This window comes from Loxodonta africana, chromosome 17 (assembly GCF_030014295.1).
Source record: "Loxodonta africana isolate mLoxAfr1 chromosome 17, mLoxAfr1.hap2, whole genome shotgun sequence".
Classification (NCBI taxonomy): Eukaryota; Metazoa; Chordata; class Mammalia; order Proboscidea; family Elephantidae; genus Loxodonta; species Loxodonta africana.
Window position 1 is genome coordinate 76663641 of NC_087358.1, and position 19145 is coordinate 76682785.

A 19145-nucleotide genomic window follows, 5' to 3' on the forward strand; every position below is an offset into this window, starting at 1 on the left:
GTCAGAGTCCAGTGCCCCCAGCCCTCCCCAGAGGCAGTGGGTGAGATACCAACATCAGGGCGCTCCAGCTGAGGCGATTAAAAAAAATTTTTTTTTTTTAATTTAGTGAGTGGATAATTGCACATAATAGAGTTAAAATATAATTGCTTCACTAAAGTGGGTTACTTAATTTCATTGTCTGTGAATGTGAAGGAGACAGAGACAAGTGTGATGAACTGTAACAAAACGAAATCACACAAATGACTGTGAACAGATAGGATCTGCGCGTCCGTCCAGGCCACCTAGAAGCAACTAAGGGAGTGTTATGGCTGGCATGCAAAATCCCAGCTGTGGTTGTTCTTGTGCAGTGGTGGCTCAGGGTTGGGCCTGACTGAAGGTAACCAGGTCTCATCTCCAGCCAAGGCAACTCCATTTCGGAAGGTAAAGCTCCGGTCTTGTATACCAGTTGCCCTTGACTCTGACTCATGGCAACTCCATATGTGTCAGAGTAGAACTGTGCTCCATAGGGTTTTCAATGGCTGTTTTTTTGGAAGCAAATCACCAGGACTTTCTTCTGAGGTGCCTCTGGGTGGCCCCTTTGGTTAGCAGCCGAGGGTGTTAACAGTTTGTATCTCCCAGGGACTCCCAGTCTTGTGCTGGGAAGACCTTTTCTATCCCTTCTCCAGAGTCCACCTTCCCAAGCAATTGGCACTTTTCATGCCTGCCTGACTTCATGGTAGAATTCAGAGCTGGAGTTGCAGCTGACTATGGGGGAAATGGTCCCAAACAGCAGCATAAGTCATTGCCACCTGGAAGGGAGTCCATACAAGTGACTTCTTCCCCTCGTCCCCCAGAAGTATGCACACAGCCTGGCTTTGGTTAGATCTCTTTAAGTCTCTCATCTTCAGGACACAGAGAGCTTGCTCTTCTTTCCTCACAGGTGCTGCACCAACTCAACCGCGTCCTGCCTCCACCACTTCCATTTCCACCCTGATCCTACCAAGGCCCCACAGAAGAGCTCCTGAAGTGAGAAAAATCAGTTCTCATCTCCTTTGGAACATCTTCAAGAGATACGGTTATTCTGACAACAACCCCACAGGCCACACGTGGCCATGCCTGTTTGCTCTCGACTTTCTAAGGGTGCACTCAATTTGGCAGTTGCCACAGCTTGTTCATAAGTGTTTCTTGAACACTCACACATGGAAATGTCAAGAATCAAGGAGTTGGTTTTTTAAGTATTAGAAAGCAGATAAATGTTAACAATCTGGTGCCTGGAGTTGTCGCTAACAAGACCCAAAAAACTGCTTCAGAATCGTGCAGTCCAGGAACATTCATAGCAGGCAGAGCTCAGGCAGAGACGGAGGCAGGAAGGGGAAAGAGGACGGCCGCCTTCTCCAGCCTCAGCCTGCGCATGGACTCTGATGGTGGCCCATCACCCTTTACGACAGCACAAGGAAAGCCACCAGGAAGAGCCTAAGCCGTCACCCTAACCAGCCCACATGACTTACCACTGCTGCGAAGCCCAACTTCAAATGCTGATTCTCATTTACACAGACAGATTTGTTTCTCTGCATGATTACATACTCTGTTGATTCTTCAGATAAGTTCATAAGTGCAAAAAAGAAGGAGGATCGGCTTTTTAATTACAATTCAGCCTGGCAAATAGTTCTCTCAGCCTGTCAAAGTCCTGGACGTCCAAGCCTCATCAAGTTCCCCATCTGCTCCTTCTGGGAGCCCAGGGAGGGGGTGCGGATTCAGGTTCCCACAGAGAAAATCAGAGGAGCTTGGACCAAATGCTTAGTTTTAAAAAAATAAAGAGCCTCGGTTCTGGATGAAAGTCAAATTGTTGAGATTTTCCACTGCTCTAGTGTTTCGTTTTTTTTTTTTTTCGGTGGGGGGAATGGTGTGAGGGGGCCGGACACGGCAGGATAGTGAAATGACAGAACTAGATATCAACTCACCTTTAAGAATGTTGGAGTTAGTAAAGGCTACTCGTATTCTTCCAGGTTTTTGGCGGGTACGGGACAGGAGTACCTGGATGTTCATAACCTGCTGAGTGGGTCTCCCTATCCCAACCCAACACCCAGTTTCCTTGAGTGCCAGGATATGCCCCAAGTCTCTGAATGGAGGCCCCTGAAGTGAAACAGGAAGTGGCAACCTCTCCTTTCAAACTGCCAAGCTGGAGGAGCGAGGCGGAGGCACAGCAAAGGGGGGGTGCAACGTGTCAGCTGGGGTCCCCAATGGTGCACTCAGTGGCAGGCAGAAGGGCAGATAGGCAAGGGTAAGGACGTAAGCAGTACTGGGGAGAGGGTCTGGAGCTGCTGAGTCTCAGCCAGGCTGGCATCATTATCAGGAAGCCTGGAGTGTCACTGTCTGGCAAGTAAGCCAGGGGCTGGTTGCTGAATCCTGTAACAGAACCCTCCCTACAGGCACTTGGCATCTGAGCCTTAATGGTCTTGGCACTTGGCGTAATTGCTCAGAATGTGCGCTCGGCTAGAGCATAAGTCCTTCATCACACTCAGTAAGTGTCTGCACGCAGCACAGAAGCTGTGATATTTTTATTCCAATAATTCCTCTGCCGACCACCAAAACTGTATGATAATTTCTCTGAAGCTATTGAATATAAATCAAATTCAGAGTTTTACATTAAGTGTATACTCCGGATTACAGATAGATTTAAAAACAGCAGAATGCCCACCAAGCAAGAAAATTGTTTCCTTATTTTGTTTAAGAAACCATCTAGAACGAAGGTTACAAACATTCACTTATAAAAAGTATTCACATTTTAAAGATCTCAGAAAACTGGAAGCTGGCAATCAGCATGAAATGCTTACACTTGCTAAAGTGGATTGTGTCCTATGATTCACTTTGAGATAAGAACATTTTAGTGAATGCCATCAGATTATCTCTAATATATTAGATACAAACAACTCGCAGAGATTAAAGTCAGACGCTGGTATTCAAAAACCAGTCAGAGCCAACAGAATCCAAGCCACCCAATGCAGTGTTTGAGAGAGACAGACAGAAATGAACAACATGAAAGGTAACCCAACATGCTATGAGGATTTAGCTTAATTTTTCATAGAACCAAAGCAGTGGGAGTAGTCAGTGTATCAGTGATTGGCTTAACTGGTAAGTCTTCAGTTTATTTTTATAACTGTGAAGGAGCAGGTTGAGAGACAGACATCAGAGGAGCATGGCAGATGAAAATCTACCTTCATTGTCAATCACATTTTTTTAAGAAATTAATTTTATTGCCTCACTCCCTTGCTAAAAACCTTTAACAATAAAAATGCAAATAACACGCTTCTAAGTAACTCATAAGAACCCTTGGTGGTGCAAACAATTTGTGCTCGACAAGTAACCTAAAGGTTGGTGGTTGGAACTCACACAGCAGTGCTGAGGAAGAAAGGCCTGGCAAATTGCTTCCACAAAGATTACAGCCAAGAAAACCCTGTCGAGTACCATTACTCTAATATACATGCGGTTGCCATGGGTCAGAGTCAACTCAATGGCTATGATTTGGGGTTTGTTTGTTGGCTTTTTTTGTTTGTTTGGTTTAAGTAACGCAAGGTTCAGAGAAGAAATTATAATGGACAAAACTGAAATATCTAGGAATAGCCTAAAGCCTTCAGTATGGATTACACCTCAACATAAAGAAAACAAAAATTCTCACAACTGGACCAATAAGCAACATCACAATAAATGGAGAAAAGATTGAAGTCATCAAGGACTTCATTGTACTTGGATCCACAATCAATGCCTATGGAAGCAGCAGTCAAGAAATCAAACAACATATTGCATCGGGCAAATCTGCTGCAAGAGCCCTCTTTAAAGTGTTAAAAAGCAAAGATGTCACTTTGAAGACTAAGGCGCAACTGACCCAAGCCATGGTATCTTCCATCACCTCATATGTATGTGAAGCTGGACAATGAATGAGGAAGGCTGAAGAAGAATCGATGCCTTTTAATTATGGTATTGACAAAGAATATTGAATATACCACGGAATGCCAGAAGAACGAACAAATGTGTTTTGGAAGAAGTACAGCCAGAATGCTCCTTAGAAGTAGAATGGCCAGACTTCATCACATGTACTTTGGAAATGTTATCAGAAAGGACCAGCCCCTGGAGAAGGAACATCATGCTTGGTAAAGTAGAGGGTCAGTGAAAGACAGGAAGACCCTCAACAAGATGAATTGACACAATGGCTGCAATAATGGGCTCAAGACAGCAATGCCTGTGAGGATGGCACAAGACCAGGCAGTGTTTTGTTCCATTGTACACAGGGTCATTATGAGTCAGAACCGACTCAATAAAACCTAACAACAACAACAGGGACAAACTCAAAACATATAAAGTAAAAAACTGACAAAACTAAAAAGACAAATCCATGCTCATAGTTAAAAAATTAGAAGAGCTATAGATAATTTGAACAAGATTAACAAACTTTACTTACATGACAATGTGCAGAACACTTCACCTAGTAACTTGAAAATATTTAGAACATTAGTTTCATGTGTAAAGGGAAAATCCATCAAAATAGATCATATGCCAGGCCATAAATCAACAACAATCAAGATCAATAACAAAATGGTAACTGGAAAATTGTCAAATGTTTGGAAATACACTTCTAAATAACCCATAAGTCAAAGAAAAAGTCACAATGGAAATTAGAAAACACTTTGAACTAAATGATAATAAAAATACGATATATAAAAACTTATGATTATAAGGATTACAAGGGTGGCTTAGTATTAGCAAATCAATCAATGTAATCTCCTACATAAGTAAAACAAAGGAAAAGAAACACAGATCATATCAATCGATGCAGAAAAGAAATTTGAAAAATTCAAGACCGTTTCCCAATAAAAACTCTCAGCAAAATTGGAATAGGAGGGAAATTTCTCAACATAATTAAGGGCATACATGCAAAATCAGCAGCCAACATTATACTCAACAGAGAAAGGCTGAGAGCCTTCCCTTTGAGATTGGGAATGAGACAAGAATGCCCATTATCACTAGTCTTATTCAACATTTTTCAGGAAGTGCTAGTAACAGCAATCAGACAAGAAAAAGAAATAAAAGGTATCCAAATCAGAAAGGAAGAAGTAAAACTATCCCTATCTGCAGATGACATGATCCTATACACAGAAAACCCTAAACATTCCAGAAGAAAACTGCTGGAACTAATAGAGGAATTTAGTAACATTGCAGGGTACTAGATCAACACACAAAAATCAGTTGAGTTTCACTCTTAGGGTGGGGGACTCTGCCATCTGGACCATGTTGCTGAGTCACCTGGAGGCAGGTGGCCTCTGCCTTGACGGTGGCTCCTGCGTGGAAGTCTGGGGTGCCCATTCGGGGGCTACGCTTGCAAGCTGTAGATCACACTCTTCAGTCAGCTGTTCCCTCAGATATAGTCCTTACTCCAGGGATGGAGTCCGTGCTGCAAACTCTCTATATGAGTATGCAAGCTACAACTCCTCTGGGCCCTGAGGTACTTGATGTCATGATCCCTTACCTAGTCAACTACTATGGGAGCCCACACTCGCAGACACACGCTTACAGCTGGGAAAGGGAGGCAGTCCTGGAACATTCTCACCAGCAAGTAGCATATCTGATTGGGGCTGACCCTCTTGAGTTCATTTTCACTAGCGATGCTACTGAATCCAATAACACAGCAATTAAGGGGGTGGCTAGGTTCTACAAGTCACAGAAAAAGCACTTGATCACCACCCAGACTGAACACAAATGTATCTTGGTTTCCTGCCATTCACTGGGAGCTGAGGGCTTTCAGGTCACCTACTTTCCAGTGCAGAAGGGTGGGACCATCAACCTAAAGGAATTAAAGGCTCAGTCATGACTGTGAACTAAGATGGGAGTGAAGAAGCCCATTTCAGAAATAGGGTGGATTTGCAGTTCCAGAAAGGTATATATCCACACAGATGCAGCCAAGGCCGTTGGAAAAAATCCCATTTGATATCAACAACATGAAAATTGATCTCACGAGCATCAAAACAAAACAAAACCCATTGCCATCAAGTCGATTCCAACTCATAGCGACCCCATAGGACAGAGTAGAACTGCTTCATACAGTTTACAAGGAGCGCCTGGTGGATTCAAACTGCTGACCTTTTGGTTAGCAGCTGTAGCTCTTAACCACTAAGCCACCAGAGTTTCAACAGTGGTCACAAAATCTGTGGTCCAAAAGGGCTTGGTGTTATCTACATTCACCACCAGCCTGGTGTGCGTGTGGAGGCCCTGCAGAGTGTAGGGGGACAGGAGGGGGTATGTGGTCTTGGACAGTACCCATACCCTTGGTGGTGGGGCTGGAGGCTTAGTGTGAAGTGGCACAGCAAGAGATGGAGTATGGCCACAAGCAGATCTCAAAGTTATCAGAACAAATGACAACAGAAGATAATGAAGAGCCTTCCAGATGTGGTGATGAATGGCGACCCTGAGCATCATAATCCAGGCTGTATCAACTCTCTTCTGCATATGTGAAAGGGTAAAGTCTGCTGATGGGACTCAAGGATGTCACCTTATCCTCAGGGAGTGCTTGCACCTCTGCCTCCCTCCCTGGAGCCCTCTTATGTCCTTAGAGCAAATGGCACTGACAAGGATTTAGCTCATTCTCCCATCAGGTTTGGCACTGGCCACTTCACTACAGAGGAAGAAGTGGACTACACACTGGAGAACTGCCTCCAGCACGTTAAGCGTCTTCAAGAAATTAGCCCTCTCTGGGAGATAGTGCAGAATGGCACTGACATCAAGAGCATCAAGTGGACTCAACACTAGAAGAGTAGGCACTTTGTGTGGGCCCGGACCCTCCTTCTTCACTGATCCATGCACACCAGGCATCCTGTTACACCCAGAGGGTGTTCCATGTTCAAACCAGAAATGCTATAGCCCAGATGACTTCAGCATCACCCACCTCCATGACAGACACACAAGAAAACTACCTTTCCCCAGCCCCAGCTCCTTTGGTGGGAAATATTCTCCCATTTCTCTCCAAAAGTCTTCCTTTGATCTTACAGTGGGCAGGCATTCTAATTGTGAAGTATTAGGGACATTTGGTATGATATTGCTGCTGGTCATGTCTGTGTACTTGGTGGGGAGAGAGCCAGAGGAACAGGAAGACGGCTCTTTAGGACCCCAATGTTCTACCTGGACTTTTGAGTTGTTGCTTTCTGCTGCTTGGTTGGATTGGTTCCTTCAGGAACAAGCATAATCAACTGACATTTAATCTTTTATGTGTTTCCAAAGGCCACCTCTTCATATTGATTGTAGACCAAGCAGTATGGTACTTAGAAGGCTCGTCTCCTTTCTGTTCTCAGCCTCTTTCCTTTCATTTTACCTAATAGAGCTAGAAATATCTATATGACTCTGCCCGTTAATAAAATAACTTATGTTTCTCTTCTTAAAAAATAAAAATAGAATTAGCTGAGAGGCAGAGACAAGATGGCAGAATAGACAGACACTTCCGTCGAGCCCTCTTTACAACAAAGACCCGAAGAAACAAGTGAAATGAGTATATTTGTGACAAGCTGGGAGCCCTGAGCATCAAAGGCAAGCTTAGACAATGAACTGAGGGGCAGGGGAAGGAAGAGACCATTCAGAAGCGAAGAGGAGTTACCGGCCCTGAATTGCAGGGAGCCCTCAGGCACCATTCCTGGAGCGGTGGTGGCAGCGGCGGTGGACTGGTCCTAGGGCTCGGCCGCAGTTTCCTTATGGAGAAGCAGCCAGCCACAGAGCCCACTCACACTTCCGGAACCTGAGGAGAAGGGCACTCTGAGCAAGAGCTAAGTACTTGCGTATATTTTACTGCGCCCCCCACCCCACCCCCAAGCCGACTTCAGAGGCTGAATCCCTAGGCCTGAGATAGAACCTGGTGAGCACCTGGAGCTGTCCTCCCGCCTTAGGGAAGGAAAAAATTTGCAGCTGGGGGGAAAAGATAATTTACTAGCTCCATTAACTGGGTGAGCTCAGGACAGAAGTGGCTGCCGTCCAGGCATAACCGTCCGTGGAGCTTGAGCACCTTTCCCTTCTGCATGGACCTCTGTGCACCTATTTCGGGAGAATAGGCCCTTGTTGGCAAACTCCAACCGTTTCAGCGGTGCGGTGGAGAGGTGAGTGTTTGACGTTTGAGGTGGAGAGGTGAGTGTTTGACGTTTGACATTGCTTTCCTATTAAACAAGGTCCTCACCTACCGACAACAGGGACCTAAGGACTGGTGGCTCCACTCGGGTCACCCAGCCACCCGCGACAGGGGTCCAGGGATAACTGGTACCTCCTGGTCCTTACAACAAAAACATTGGGTGCCCATGGTTCCTCTGCAGAGCCCGCCCACCAACACGCTCTAGGGAACAGAGATGGGTTTTTCTCAGAGACACTTGGGGGTCGGTTCTCAGGCCCCTGCCTTGTTCAGAATGTGACCCCCTGCTGCAATCAGATACAGGTATGTACGCCAATCACGCCTGCCCCTCTAAGACTGTAGGACAGAGCCTGTACCACACACTTGATGATCAGCTACCTGGAAGCCTGAGCTGAATTCATACAAGAAAACTGAATGGACTCCTAGACTGATATACCTGATAACAACTCTAGCCAGCTGGGGACAGGACTTCAGAGCTCCAAAGGTGAAAATAATCAAGCTAGCTCACTCGAGCAACCCATAGGGGTATACCAAAACAAAACAAAACAAGCAGCTACAACACAGCAAGCAAGCATAAACTAATACAATAACTTATAGATGGCTTGGAGACAACAGTCAATAATAAGTCACATTAAAAAACAGACCATGATCACCTCAACAGGCTCTCAAAACAAAGAATCCAGGGATCTTTTAGATGAAAGTGCATTCTTGGAATTACCAGATGAAGAATACAAAAGTTTAATACACAGAACCCTTCAAGACATCAGGAAGGAAATGAAGCAATACGCAGAACAAGGCAAGGAACACACAGATAAAGCAACTGAAGAAATCAGAAAGATTATTCAGGAACATAATGAAAAATTTAATAAGCTGGAAAGATCCATAGACAGCAATCACAAATTCAGAAGATTAACAATAAAATTACAGAATTAGATAACTCAATAGAAAGTCAGAGGAGTAGAATTGAGCAAATAGAAGCTAGAATATCTGAACTCAAAGATAAATCACTTGGCACTAATATATTTGAAGAAAAATCAGATAAAAGAATTAAAAAAAATGAAGAAACCTTAAGAATCATGTGGGACTCTATCAACAGAAATGACCTACGACTGATTGGAGTACCAGAACAAGGAGGGATAACAGAAAATACAGAGAAAATTACTGAGGATTTCTTCGCAGAAAACTTCCCTGATACTGTGAAAGATGAGAAGATATCTATCCAAGATGCTCGTCGAACTCCACACAAGGTAGATCTTAAAAGAAAGTCACGAAGACATATTATAATCAAACTTACCAAAACCAAAGATAAAGAGACAATTATAAGAGCAGCGAGGGATAAAAAAAAAGTCACCTATGAGGGAAAGCCAATAAGAATACGCTCGGAATACTTGGCAGAAAACATGCAGGCAAGAAGGCAATGGGATGACATATTTAAAAAATTGAAGGAAAAAAATTCCCTGCCAAGAATCATATATCCATCAAAACTGTCTCGTAAATATGAAGGTGAAATTAAGACATTTCCAGATAAACACAAGTTGAGGGAATTTGTAAAAACCAAACCAAAACTACAAGAAATACTAAAGGGAGTTCTTTGGTTAGAAAATCAATAATATCAGGTATTGACCCAAGACTAGAACACTGGGCAGAGCAACCAGAAGTCAGCCCAGACAGGGAAATCCAAAAAAACAAAGCAAGATTAAAAAAAAAAAAAAGCCCAACACAGGGTAACGGCGATATTATTATATAAAAGAAGACAATATTAAAATAATAAAGGGGGACTAAGAAATGTAATCATACATCTTCCATATGGAGAGGAATATACGGCAATACAAAGAAATAAAAGTTAGTTTTAAATTTAGAAAAATAGGGGAAAATAATAAGCAGGGTAACCACAAAGGAGAACATCCTACTCATCAAAATAAAATACAAGGGAAAAATACAGACTCAGCAGAAACAAAATCAACAACAACAAATATGAGGAAAGGACAATATATAAAGAAAATCTACTCAGCACATAAAATCAAGTGGGAAAAGAAGCTGTCAACACACACAAAAAAACATCAAAATGATAGCACTAAATTCACACCTATCCATAATTACCCCGAATGTAAATGGGATAAATGCACCAATAAAGAGACAGAGAGTGGCAGAATGGATTAAAAAAAAGATCTCTTTATATGCTGCCTACAAGAGACACGCCTTAGACTTAGAGACACAAACAAACTAAAACTCAAAGGATGGAAAAAAATATATCAAACAAAAATCAAAAAAGAGCAGGAGTGGCAATATTAATTTCTCACAAAATAGACTTCAAAGTTAAATCCATCAGAAAGGATAAGGAAGGACACTATATAATGTTTAAAGGGACAATATATCAAGAAGATATAACCATATTAAATATTTATGCACCCAATGACAGGGCTGCAAGATACATAAAACAAACTCTATCGGCATTGAAAAGTGAGATAGACAGCTCCACAATAATAGTAGGAGACTTCAACACACCACTTTTGGTGAAGGACAGGACATCCAGAAAGAAGCTCAATAAAGACGCGGAAGATCTAAAAGCCACAATCAACCAACTTGACCTGGCAGATATATACAGAACACTCCACCCAACAGCAACCAAGTATACTTTCTTCTCTAGTGCGCATGGAACATTCTCTATAATGGACCACATATTAGGTCATAAAGCAACCCTTAGCAGAATCCAAAACACTGAAATATTACAAAGCATCTTCTCTGACCATAAGGCCATAAAAGTGGAATTCAATAACAGGAAAAGCAGGGAAAAGAAATCAAACACTTGGAAACTGAACAATACCCTGCTCAGAAAAGACTGGATTATAGAAGACATTAAGCGATGGAATAAAGAAATTCAGAGAATCCAATGACAATGAAAACACTGCCTATCAGAACCTTTGGGACACAGCAAAAGCGATGCTCAGAGGCCAATTTATATCAATCGATGCAAAAAGAAGAAAGGGCCAAAATCAGAGAATTATCTCTACACCTTGAACAAATAGAAAGAGAGCAACAAAAGAAACCCACAGGCACCAGAAAGAAACAATGAATAAAAATTAGAGCTGACTAAATGAAATAGAAAACAGAAAAACAATTGAAAGAATTAATAAGACCAAAAGCTGTTTTTTTGAAAAAAATCAATAAAATTGATAAACCACTGGCCAAACTGACTAAAGAAAAACAGGAGAGGAAGCAAATAACCCGAATAAGAAATGAGAGGGGCGATATTACAACAGATCCAACTGAAATTAAAAGAATCATATCAGATTACTATGAAAAACTATACTCAAATTTGAAAACCTAGAAGAAATGGATGAATTCCTAGAAACACATTATGTCCCCAAACTAATGCAAGCAGAGATAGAACAACTAAATAGACCCATAACAGAAGAAGAGATTAAAAAGGTAATCAAAAAACTCCCAACAAAATAAAGTCCGGATGACTTCGCTGTCGGGTTCTACCAAACTTTCAGAGAAGAGTTAACACCACTACTACTAAAGGTATTTCAGAGCATAGAAAAGGATGGAATACTACCAAACTCATTCTATGAAGCCACCGTATCCCTGATACCTGAACCAGGTAAAGACACCACAAGAAAAGAAAATTATAGGCCTATATCCCTCATGAATGTAGATGCAAAAATCCTCAACAAAATTCTAGCCAATAGAATTCAACAACATATCAAAAAAATAATTCACCACGACCAAGTGGGATTCATACCAGGTATGCAGGGATGCTTCAACATTAGAAAAACAATTAATGCAATCCACCACATAAATAAAACAAAAGACAAGAATCACAAGATTTTATCAATTGATGCAGAAAAGGCCTTTGACAAAGTTCAACACTCACTCATGAAAAAACTCTCAGAAAAATAGGAATAGAAGAAAAATTTCTCAACATAATAAAGGGCATTTATACAAAGCCAACAGCCAACATCACCCTAAATGGTGAGACCCTGAAAACATTCACATTGAGATCGGGAACCAGACAAGGATGACCTTTATCACCACCCTTATTCAGCATTGTGCTGGAAGTCCTAGCCAGAGTAATTCGGCTAGATAAAGAAATAAAGGGCATCCAGATTGGCAAGGAAGAAGTCAAAGTATCTCTATTTGCAGATGACATGATCTTATACACAGAAAACCCTAAGGAATCCTCCAGAAAACCCTTGAAACTAATGGAAGAGTTCAGCAGAGTATTGGGATACAAGATAAACATACAAAAATCAGCTGGATTCCTCAACAACAACAAAAAGAACATAGAAGAGGAAATCACCAAATCAATACCATTTACACTAGCCCCCAAGAAGATAAAATACTTAGGAATAAATCTTACCAGAGATGTAAAACACTTATACAAGGAAAACTACATTACACTTCAGCAAGAAACCAAAAGAGACTTACATAAGTGGAAGAACATACCTTGCTCATGGATAGGAAGACTTAACATTATAAAAATCTCTGTTCTACCAAAAGCGATCTATACATTTAATGCAATTCCAATCCAAATCCCAAGTACATTCTTTAATGAGATGGAGAAACAAATCACCAATTTCATATGGAAGGGAAAGAGGCCCCAAATAAACAAGGCATTACTGAAAAAGAAGAACAAAGTGGGAGGCCTTAGTTTTCCTGATTTTAGAACCTATTATACCGCCACAGTAGTCAAAACAGCCTGCTACTGGTACAACAACAGATACATGGACCAATGGAACAGAATTGAGAATCCAGACATAAATCCATCCACATATGAGCAGTTCATATTTGACAAAGGCCCCAAAACAGTTAAGTGGGGAAAAGACAGTCTTTTTAACAAATGGTGCTGGCATAAATGGATATCCATCTGCAAAAAAATGAAACAAGACCCATACCTCACTCCATGCACAAAAACTAACTCAAAATGGATCAAAGACCTTAATGTAAGATCTAAAACTATAAAGATCATGGAAGAAAAAATAGGGGCAACGTTAGGAGCCCTAACACACGGCATAAACAGTATAGAAAACATTATAATGAACGTAGAAGAAAAACTAGATAACTGGGAGCTGCTAAAAATCAAATACTTATGCTCATCCAAAGACTTCACCAAAAGAGTAAAAAGACTACCTACAACCTAGGAAAACGTTTTCAGCTATGACATTTCTGATCAGCGCCAGATCTCTAAAATCTACATGATACTGCAAAAACTCAACTGCAAAAAGTCAAATAACCCAATTAAAAAATGGGCAAAAGATATGAATGGGCAGTTCAGCAAAGAAGACATTCAGGTAGCTAACAGATACATGAGGAAATGTTCATGATCATTAGCCATTAGAGAAATGCAGATCAAAACTACAATGACATTTCATACTCCAACAAGGCTGGCATTAATCCAAAAAACACAAAGTAATAAATGTTGGAGAGGCTGTGGAGAGACTGGAACACTTATACACTGCTGGTGGGAATGTCAAATGGTACAACCACTTTGGAAATTGATTTGGCGCTTCCTTAAAAAGCTAGAATAGAACTACCACACGATCTAGCAATCCCACTCCTTGCAATACATCCTAGAGAAATAAGAGCCTTTACACTGAACAGATATATGCACATCCATGTTTATCGCAGCACTGTTTACAATAGCAAAAACATGGAAGCAACCAGGGTGCCCATCAACAGATGAATGGATAAATTATGGTATATGCACACAATGGAATACTACACATTGATGAAGAACAGTGATGAATCTGTGAAACATTTCATAACATGGAGGAACCTGGAAGGCATTATGCTGAGAGAAATTAGTCAGTTGCAAAAGGACAAATATTGTATAAGACCACTATTATAAGAACTTGAGAAATAGTTTAAACTGAGAAGAAAACATTCTTTTGGGGTTATGAGGCGGGGAGGGAGGGAGGGTAGGAGAGGGGTGTTCACTAATTAGACAGTAGATAAGAACTACTTTAGGTGAAGGGAAAGATAGCACACAATATAGGGGAGGTCAGCACAATTGGACTAAACCGAAAGCAAAGAAGTTTCCTGAATAAATTGAATGCTTCAAAGGCCAGTGGAGCAGGGGCAGGGGTTTGGGGACCATGGTTTCAGGGGACATCTAAGTCAATTGGCATAATAAAGTCTATTAACAAAACATTCTGCCTCCCACTTTGAAGAGTGGCATCTGGGGTCTTAAATGCTAGCAAGCAGCCATCTAAGATGCATCAATTGTTCTCAACCCACCTGGATCAAAGGAGAATGAAGAACACCAAGGACACAAGGTGATTACGAGCCCAAGAGACAGAAAGGGCCACATGAACCAGCGGCTACATCAGCCTGAGACCAGAAGAAGTAGATGGTGCCTGGCCACAACTGATGACTGTCCTGACAGGGGACACAACAGACAACCCCGGAGAGAGCAGGAGAGCAGTGGGATGCAGACCCCAAATACTCATAAGACCAGGCTTCATGGTCTGACTGAGACTTGAAGGACCCCAGTGGTCATGGCCCCAGGCCTTCTGTTGGCCCAGGACAGGAACCATTCCCGAAGTCAACTCTTCAGACATGGATTGGACTGGACATTGGGTTGGAGAGGGATGCTGGTGAGGAGTGAGCTTCTTGGATCAGGTGGACACTTGAGACTATGTTTGCATCTCCTGCCTTGAGGGGAGATGAGAGGGTGGAGGGGGTTAGAAGCTGAAAATGATACGAAAAGAGAGAGTGGAGGGAGAGAGCAGGCTGTCTCATTAGCGGTAGAGTAATTGAGAGCGTGTAGCAAGGTGTATATGGGTTTTTGTGTGAGAGACTGACTTGATTTGTAAACTTTGACTTAGAGCACAATAAAAATTATTTATAAATAAATAAATCAGTTGTTTCCTTTACACTAATGAAGACTACCCAAAAATGAAATTGAGAAAACAATACCATTTACAATAGCCCCCAAATCAATAAAATACCTAGAAATTAACTTAACCAGAGACATAAAAAACTTATACAATGAAAATTATAAAATACTACTACAAGAGACTGAAAGAGACCTACAAAAATGGAAAGACATCCCGTGCTCATGGACTGGAAGACTTATTATAGTGAAAATGCCAAAACTACCTAAAGCGATCTACAGATACAATGCAATCCATATACAAATCTCAACAACATTCTTTACTGAAATGGAAAAACTAATGACCAACTTCATATGGAAATGAAAAAAAACCCCAGATACCCAAAGCAATATTGAAGAAAAGGAACAAAGCAGGAGGGCTCACACTCCCTAATATCAAAACATACTACACAGCCACTGCAATCAGCACAGCCTGGTATTAGTTCAATGACAGACACACAGACCAGTGGAATAGAATTGAGAACGCAAAACTAAACCCAAACATCTAAGGACAGCTGATTTTTGACAAGGGGTCAAAGTCCATTCAGTAGGGCAGAAACAGTCTCTTTAATAAATGGTGCTGGCAAAATTGAGTATCCTCCTGCAGAAAAATCAAACAGAAAAATCAAAATCATACCTCCCACCATACACAAAAACTAATCAAAATGGATCAAAGGCCTAAATGTTAAACCTAAAACCATAAAATTCCTGGGAGAAAACTATGGGACCTAATCTTTTGTAAAAGCAGGATAGCAAACACTACAACAAATGCATGAATAAAAACAAAATAGATATACAAGGGACCTCATAAAAATTAAAAACCTATGCTCATCAAAAGACTTTATTGAAAGAGTAAATAGACAACCTGTGGACTGGAAAAAAATCTTCAGAAATGATTTATCTGGTAAGGGTCTAATTTTTAAAATCTATAGAAAACTGCAACAACTCAACAACAAAAAGACAACCCAATCACAAAATGGGCAAAGGACATGAACAGAACCTTCAGCAATGAGGACACCCAAATAGCTAACAAACTCATGAAAAAGTGTGCACAATCATCAGCCATTAAAGAGATGCAAATCAAAACTACATGGAGATACCATCTTACCCTGGCTAAAATAGCACTGACAAGAAATAAAAAGATAAAAGAAATGTTGGCGAGGATGTGGGGAGATTGCAACCCTTATCCATTGCTGGTGGGATTGTAAAATGGTACCACCACTTTGAAAAATGGTATGGTGCCTCCTTAAAAAACTAGAAATAGAACGACTCTATGATCCAGCAATTCCACTCCTAGGTATATACCCTAAAAAAAAAAAAAAAAAAATTTTTTTTTATACCCTAGAGACCTAAAAATTATGACATGAACAGGCATATGCACACTCATATTCATTGATGTTTTATTCACAATAGCAAAAAATTGGGAACAACAGCAGTGCCAATCAACAGATGAATGGATAAGCAAATTGTGGTATATATGTATAATGGAATACTACATAACCGTAGAGAACAATGACAAGTCCATGAAACATATTGTAACATGGATACACCTGGAGGGCACAATGCTAAGTGAAATAATTCAAGCATATAAGGATAAATGTTGTATGATCCCTCTTTTATAAGAAGGTAAGAATAGATATAGAGACTGATGTTGATTGGTGGTTACCAGGGAGGGGGGAGAGGGAGGAAAAGCACACTTTAGATTGTAGAGACTTGTTATTTTTGAAGATGTGAAAAGTGGTACAGAGTGCGAATGTAGTTAGCACAACACAACCAAAGTAAAAACAAGTGAGGACATATGGATGGATATAGACACAATTAAAGAGAATGTTGACAAATCAGAGTAAAAAGAAAAAAATTACGGTTATAGATAAAGCTGTGCTTGGAAATATAGATGAATGTTCATCTATATTTTAATAAATATATTCAATAAGAAGGCTGAAAATCAAAGATATAAGCTGCCACTTCAAGAAGGTAAATAAAGAAGAGCAAATTAAACCCCAAGATAGTAGAAGGAAGGAAATAATAAAGATAGAGCAAAAATCAATGAAATAGAAAACAAACAAAGAAAACCAACCAGGTCAAAGATAGGTTCTTTGAAAAGGCTAATAGAATTCATAACTCTTAGCAAGGCTAATTAAGAAAGAAAGAAAGGCAACACAATTTACCGATACCAGATCCCACAAACATTAAAAAGATAGGAGATATTAAGGAGAACAATATTATGCCAATAAATTTTAAAAATTAGATAAAATGGGCAAATAATTTTGAAAAATATAATTTAGTAAAATTGACACAAGAAGAAATAGACATATATAAGTGTACAAATAGAACAGTCAATAGAATGCAATAAAGATCCAGAAATTAATTTACATATATGGAAATTTGATTTATGACAAATGGTACTAGTCTTACCCCTATCATTATTACACACAGAAAGTAGGAAGCAGTGACTCTGCACCATCGCACAGACACCTGAGGTTACCAAGAGTAACACCATTGCTAATGATTTACCACTTGTAAAGAGAGAGTCTTTATATAAATTAGGAGAGTATATTGGGACATTTTTTTTCCCTACAAATTCTATTATTATTATTGTATGATTCATGGATATCTACCTTTTTATACTCATGGATAAGTAATTCTGTTCTTTGTGAGGTTTGAAATAAAGCCAGGGAAACTTAATACTCTGTCTTTACACAGTGTTTTTACTGTTTGTTTGTTTTTTTTGTTTGGTTTTGTTCTTAGCAAAAGCTTCTTGGCTTTTTAGTGGTTGTCTTACTTACATTGTTGCTTATGAAAAGGAACTGAGTACAATTTTTAAGCAAGAAAAATTCCTGATCTGGTGTTAAATACGATTGCAAGTATTTGGAATATTAATCAAATCTTGGTTTCCTTTTTTACGACATTGCTTTTAAGGCAAATGTATTTTATATCCACCTGAGGCCAGGCCAGCAAAACAGTAGCCAGTTCTCACCCGAATCCTGCTAACTTGGCTCATACACATGACACTCTTAACACATGACACTCTTAGAAGGGCTGATGGCATCTGAGCACAGGAGAACAGACTTTTGACACAGGCTTGCACAAGAAAAATCACTCTTGCTTCCTGTCATTTTGCTTTTAGTAGGCAGAAATTAGTACTTGCTCCAGTCGAATTTCAGGATATGACATTGATGGAAAGAAAGAATATTCAAGTAAATTAATTTCCTGGTCGCAAAGCTATAAACTTTGACAATTCTCAATTGCCTTGGATTTTCGCTCTTTCGAATACACATTGACAAAAAACTTTGCCAAAAAGTGACATATTCCCCCTAAAGCAAGTATATATTTCAGATGGATATTTTAAGTTCTATCAAAAATGTTCCCCCATTTAGCCCATTTTTCTAAGCTTAGTAGCATATATTTTTACTTATTAAATTATGAAAGCTAAGAAAGTTTTTGTTTTACCATTCACTGGCATTAATTTTTAGTTGGATTTGATAGATGAGTGTGCTGTTATTAATGATCATTATATTCGCTTCTTAGCTAATTTATAGTATATGTGATTATATTATCTCTCCAAAAACAGTCCTTCTGAGGAATAAATATGTGATTTCTAGCTGATAGATAGTTGTGCTTGAATATAATTATAGCTCCAAAGATACCATATGTAGAACTGTCTATTTACAATATTATCTAAGCAGCATATTTAACTTATAGGAAAAATCAACTGACCTGCTGCAAGTATGCAACATTGTTATGTGACTCAGCATTTTACATATATTTATATATATATCAAAATCCATGTTGTATAAAAGGTGAACGCTGGTAAGTAACCAAGATTGGACATCTACATGTCAGCATTATTGCCATTCTAGTGAGTGTGTAGTGGTATTTCATCATTGCCATCCTAGTGAGTGTGTAGTGGTATTTCATTATTGCCATCCTAGTGAGTGTGTAGTGGTATTTCATTATTGCCATCCTAGTGAGTGTGTAGTGGTATTTCATCATTGCCATCCTAGTGAGTGTGTAGTGGTATTTCAAGAAAAACAAGTGTCACTTTCTGACTCTCAAGAGAGTCTGCTAGATGATGTCCTTAAATCTCAAAAACCACGGTTAAGATTGCAAAATCTGTTCAGACAATTTAAGAAA

General features: G+C 40.1%; 1 pseudogene; it reads left to right on the plus strand.

Annotated features, from left to right (window-relative positions):
* Nucleotides 1-5334: 5334 nt before the first annotated feature.
* LOC100656309 (cysteine desulfurase-like) lies at nucleotides 5335-6827 on the plus strand (annotated as a pseudogene).
* Nucleotides 6828-19145: the final 12318 nt, after the last annotated feature.